Here is a 6,639-nt window from a genome sequence, read left to right as displayed (position 1 = left end):
TAACTGCACGTAATTGGATATGGTGCGATCTATGATGTCTCTTATCGGTTTACCACTATCGTTTTGGGGTTATGCATTAGAGACAGTTGCATTCACTTTAAATAGGGCACCATCAAAAATCCATTGAGACGACGCCTTATGAACTATGGTTTGGTAAGAAACCAAAGTTGTTGTTTCTTATAGTTTGTGGCTGCGATGCTTATGTGAAAAAGCTTCAATCTAATAAGCTCGAACCCAAATCGGAGAAATGTGTCTTCATAGGATACCCAAAAGAGACTGTTGGGTACACCTTCTATCACAGATCCGAAGGCAAGACATTTGTTGCTAAATTTGGATCCTTTCTAGAGAAGGAGCTTCTATCAAAAGAAGTGAGTGGGAGGAAAGTATAACTTGATGAGATAATTGTACCTTCTCCCGAATTGGAAAGTAGTTCATCACAGAAATCAAATCAGTTCCAGTGATTCCTACACCAATGTGTGAGGAAGATAATGATGATGATCATGAAACTTTAGATCAAGTTACTGCAGAACCCGTAGGTCTTCTAGAGTACGGTCCGCACCAGAGTGGTATGGTAATCCTATTCTGGAAGTTATGTTACTAGACCATGATGAACCTACAAACTATGAGGAAGCGATGATGAGCCCAGATTCCAACAAATGGCTTGAGGCCACGAAATCTGAGATGGGATCCATGTATGAGAACAAAGTGTGGACTTTGGTGGACTTGCCCGACAATCGGCAAGCCATATTAAATAAATGGATCTTCAAGAGGAAGACGGACACTGATAGTAGTGTTACTATATACAAAGCTCGACTTGTCGCAAAAAGGTTTTCGACAAGTTCAAGGTGTTGACTACAATGAGATTTTCTCAACTGTAGCGATGCTTAAATCCGTCCGAATCATGTTAGTAGTTGCCATATTTTATAAAATTCGACAAATGGATGTCAAAACTGCATTCCTGAATGGATTTCTAGAAGAAGAGTTGTATATGATGCAACCAGAAAGTTTTGTCGATCCGAAAGGTGCTAACAAAGTGTGCAAGCTCCAGTGATCCATTTATGGACTGGTGCAAGCCTCTCGGAGTTGGAATAAACGTTTTGATAGTGTGATCAAAGCATATGGTTTTATACAGAATTTTGGAGAAGCCTGTATTTACAAGAAAGTGAGTGGGAGCTCTGTAGCATTTCTAATATTATATGTGGATGACATATTGTTGATTGGAAATGATATAGAATTTCTGGATAGCATAAAGGGATATTTGAAAGAAGTTTTTCAAAGAAAGACCTCGGTGAAGCTGCTTACATATTGAGCATCAAGATCTATAGAGATAGATCAAGACACTTGATAAGTTTTTTCAATGAGTACATACCTTGATAAGATTTTGAAGTAGTTCAAAATGGAATAGTCAAAGAAGGAGTTCTTACCTGTGTTGCTAGGTGTGAAGTTGAGTAAGACTCAAAACCCGACCACGGCAGAAAATAGAAAGAGAATGAAAAGTCATTCCCTATGCCTCAGCCATAGGTTCTATGAAGTATGCCATGCTAAGTACCAGACTATTGTATACCCTGCCTGGAGTTTGGCAAGGGAGTATAATAGTGATCTAGGAGTAGATCACTGGGCAGCGGTCAAAATTATCCTTAGTAGAATAATGAAATATTTCTCGGTTATGGAGGTGACAAAGAGTTCATTGTAAAGAGTTACATTGATGCAAGCTTTGACACCGATCTAGATGATTCCGAGTCTCGATCTAGATACATATTGAAAGTGGGAGCAATTAGCTAGAGTAGCTCCGTGCAGAGCATTGTAGACATAGAATATTTGCAAAATACATACGGCTCTGTATGTGATAGACCCGTTGACTAAACTTCTCTCACAAGCAAAACATGATCACACCTTAGTACTCTTTGGGTGTTAATCACATAGCGATGTGAACTAGATTATTGACTCTAGTAAATCCTTTGGGAGTTGGTCACATGACGATGTGAGCTATGGGTGTTAATCACATACATATGTGAATATTTGTGTTAAATCACATGGTGATGTGAACTAGATTATTGACTGTAGTGCAAGTGGGAGACTGAAGGAAATATACCCTAGAGGCAATAGTAAAGTTATTATTTATTTCCTTAATTCATGATGAATGTTTATTATTCATGCTAGATCTGTATTAACCGGAAACTTAGTGCATGTGTGAATACATAGACAAACAAAGTGTCACTAGTATGCTTCTACTTGACTAGCTCGTTGAATCAAAGATGGTTATGTTTCCTAGCCATAGACATGAGTTGTCATCTGATTAACGGGGTCACATCATTGGAGAATGATGTGATTGACTTGACCCATTCCATTAACTTAGCACTTGATCATTTAGTATATTGCTATTGCTTTCTTCATGACTTATACATGTTCCGATTACTATGAGATTATGCAACTCCCGAATACCGGAGGAACACTTTGTGTGCTACCAAACATCACAAGGTAACTGGGTGATTATAAAGGTGCTCTACAGGTGTCTTCGATGGTACTTGTTGAGTTGGCATAGATCGAGATTAGGATTTGTCACTCCGATTGTCGGAGAGGTATCTCTGGGCCCTCTCGGTAATGCACATCACTATAAGCCTTGCAAGCATTGTGACTAATGAGTTAGTTGCGGGATGATGCATTACGGAACGAGTAATGAGACTTGCCGGTGATGAGATTTAACTAGATATTTAGATACCGACGATCGAATCTCAGGCAAGTAACATACCGATGACAAAGGGAACAAAGTATGTTGTTATGCGGTTTGACCGATAAAGATCTTCGTAGAATATGTAGGAGCCAATATGAGCATCTAGGTTCCGCTATTGGTTATTGACTGGAAATTAGTCTCCGTCATGTCTACATAGTTCTCGAACCCATAGGGTCTGCACGCTTAACGTTTTGTGACGATTTGTATTATGAGTTATGTGATTTGATGACCGAAGTTTGTTCGGAGTCCTGGATGAGATCGGGGACATGACGAGAAGTCTCGAAATGGTCGAGATGTAAATATCGATATATTGGACGACTATATTGTGACATCGGAAAGGTTCCGAGTGATTCGGGTATTTATCGGAGTACCGGAGAGTTACGAGAATTCGCCGGGGAGTATATGGGCCTTATTGGGCTTTAGGGGAAAGAGAGAGGGGAGGCTACGCGCCCCCCAAGGCCTAGTCCGAATTGGACTAGAGGGAGGGGTTGTGCCCCCTCCTTCCTTCTCTTCTCTTTTCCCTTTCCTTCTCTCCTACTCCTACTACATGGAAGGGGGCAATCCTACTCCCGGTGGGAGTAGGACTCCCCAGGGCACGCCATAGTTGAGGGTCGGCCCTCCCCCTCCTCCACTCCTTTATATATGGGGGAGGGGGGCACCCCATGGACACACAAGTTGATCATTGATCTTTAGGTGTGTGCGGTGCCCCCCTCCACCATAATCCACCTCGGTCATATCGTAGCGGTGTTTAGGCGAAGCCCTGCGTCGGTAGCTTCATCAACACCGTCATCACGCCGTCGTGCTGAGGAACTCTCCCTCAAAGATCTACTGGATCGTGAGTTCGTGGGACGTCACCGAGATGAACGTGTGCAGATTGCGGAGGTGCCGTACCTTCGGTACTTGGATCGGTCGATCGTGAAGACGTACGACTACATCAACCGCGTTGTCATAAGGCTTCTGCTTACGGTCTACGAGGGTACGTGGACGACACTCTTCCCTCTCATTGCTATGCATCACCATGATCTTGCGTGTGCGTAGGATTTTTTCTGAAATTACTACGTTCTCCAACAACAAAAGGCCTTCACCAAATTGCTCGGGCTCATATACAAATTCTGCTACCGACTGGGACCAACCAATTCAACCGCTGATGCTCTGTCCTGCCGTACCCCGGATGCCTCCATCACAGCTATTTCAATTTGCGAACCTGCCTGGCTGGACGATATTGTGGCTAGCTACGGGACCAACACACAAGTGCATCATATTATCCGTGACCTTGACAGACGACCGGATCCTAGGAAGCGTTTCCAGATGCATGATGGCTTGTTATACTTCAGAGACACAATCTGGCTCGAAGGCTCTCCTTCTCTACAACAACGCATGCTCTGCGCCTTCCATGACAGCTCAATGGGCGGCCATTTCGAAGTTTGAGTGACCTACATGCTCCTCCGCCATCAAGAAATATGTGCAGTCGTGCTCCGTATGCCAGCAAGCCAAGCCAGAGCGCGTTTGCTACCCCGGCCTGCTCGAACCTCTCCCAGTTCTAGATGGCGCGTGGAAGGTAGTCACCATGGACTTCATTGATGGCCTTCCTTATTCTGGCAAGTTCAATTGCATTCTTGTTGTGGTCGACAAGTTTACCCGCTACGCCCACTTCCTCACTCTTAGCCACCCATTCACGGCGGCCAAAGTGGCTCATTCTTACCTGGAGAACATCTACAAACTACACGGCCTCCCTGAAGCAATAGTCTCTGATAGAGACCCCGCGTTCACCAACATTTTTTGGCGCGAGCTCTTCAAGACTATCGGTACCGAGCTCAATATGAGCACGCCATATCACCCGCAAACATACGGGCAAATGGAGCGTGTCAATCAGTGCCTGGAGATTTACCTTAGATGCTTCACCCATGCCAACCCAAACAAGTGGCACCAATACTTGGCTCTGGCAGAATTTTGGTATAACTCCAGCTTTCACTCTGCTCTCAATACCTCCCCTTTTGCAGCTCTCTATGGCCATGAGCCAGAATCAAAGCCACTTCCACATGCAAGTTGCCACAGCTCAAAGACTGGCTCGAAGAGTGCAAGCACATGCAGCAAGTTCTTTCGGAGCACCTACATCGAGCACGCAACATTATGAAGAGTCAAGCTGACAAGAAATGCTCTGATCGCTCCTTCATCGCCGGGGACTCCATCTTCGTCAAGCTGCAGCCATATGTGCAGACAACGGTGGCTCGTCGTTCCAACCACAAGCTATCCTTCTGCTACTTCGGGCCCTACAAGATCATCCGCGTCGTCAACCCCGTTGCCTACGGCTCGAGCTGCCCGCCAGTGCCAAGGTGCACCCCGTCTTCCATGTGTCGCAGCTAAGCCAAGCCTTATCTATTGCTACACCGGTTGAGACGATGCTGCCAACCCCATCAGATGAACCTCTGACGCCGGTCGAGATCATTAATACAAGATGGCGCCACACCCCGCAAGGACGGCGTCAACATGTGCTCGTGCGCTGGTCTGATCCCTCCGTCCTCGACGCCACCTGGGAAGACGCCAAGACGATGCAAGACCGCTACCCTACTCTCCTGGCTTGGGGACAAGCCGGCTCTCAAGGAGGAGGGGATGTCAGCACATGACCTGCCTTGACAGCCACGGCCAAGAGGGCTGCTGCAGCAGCGTGTCACACTAGCAACGATGACCTGGTGGCAAGGCAGATCGACAGCAAGCCCAAGAGGATCGTACAGTCCAACACGAGATTCGTCGGGCCGGAGTGGGCCCGCTGAGCCCACGTTGCCTCTGACCGTACTTATTCTCTCGAGCGACGAGGGAGACGGAATTCAGAAGTATCAGAATGAACGGCGGCTCTCTCCTCTTCCCTTTCCCCACCTACCTTCCTTCTTCATCTTCCACAAGAACAACGAGAGGCTGGTTGTAATTCGAATTTGAGACTTGTATCTGAAGCCTAGTGAATAGATCGAGCTGGTACCTAACATAATCAGACTTGGATACTCGGTGAATCAATTGAGAGATTAGCAATTCCGTTTGTCTGATTGAGTAGTACTAGCTAGGTTCGTAACATTAAGACTCGATAGCAATCTAACTAAAACGCTTGTTGCACCTTAAATGTTTGCACGACAGTGAGCCACAAGGGACTCAATGGTTGCTAAACTCTATCATCTCGAGCAAGGGTTTCCTTTCCTAGGAACCTCAACATCCTAGCGTTGTCACTACGTTGAGCTGTTGAGCATCCAGATTGAAGCGTCCAAGTCGCATCATGGTGGAGGCGGCAAAGCTTCATAAAAATGGTTGATAGTGACATCGAGGTGTTGGAGTGCAAACCAAGATGTAAAAGGTGAGGGAGACTAGTGGGGTTATTTATATTATCTATGCCCGCCATTGCCGGATAGTTTTGCGCCCACATTTGAAGCTCCAGCCGCATACCTGGTTTGAGTAGGGCAATTTGATTATTTGCCACCACTTTTTTTGTAGTTTGATGATTTGCCCTCCGTTACTTTGTAATTGATCCCATGACACCCTTTACCTGGCACTTTACTAATTTGTCCTCTGGCAAGTGGGTCCCGCAAACAAAGACCAAAATACACTTGCCAATCGATTGACCAGAATCGATCCAGTCGCTCATCGTTCTCATCCCCTTCCCTCGCACAGGAAGCGAGTCTCTCTCTCCCGCTCCCTGCACTGCGGCAGCGGCTACTGGACTCGACATCGGCGGCTACTGGAATCGGCGGCGGCGGCAACTGGACTCCCGGCCAGGAGGTGAGTCTCTCTCCCGCTCCCTCCCTCTCTCCTGCTCCTCTCCTCGGGCACATAGGGTTAGGGTGACTAGTCGCCGCCGCCGACCCTCCAGTTTTGCTCCGCCGCCCTTTGCGGTTTGGTCCACCGCCAGCAACCACCTGCCTGTG

Source organism: Triticum dicoccoides, chromosome 5B, assembly GCF_002162155.2.
Source record: "Triticum dicoccoides isolate Atlit2015 ecotype Zavitan chromosome 5B, WEW_v2.0, whole genome shotgun sequence".
Lineage (NCBI taxonomy): Eukaryota > Viridiplantae > Streptophyta > Magnoliopsida > Poales > Poaceae > Triticum > Triticum dicoccoides.
Note: the sequence above shows the minus strand (reverse complement) of the source record.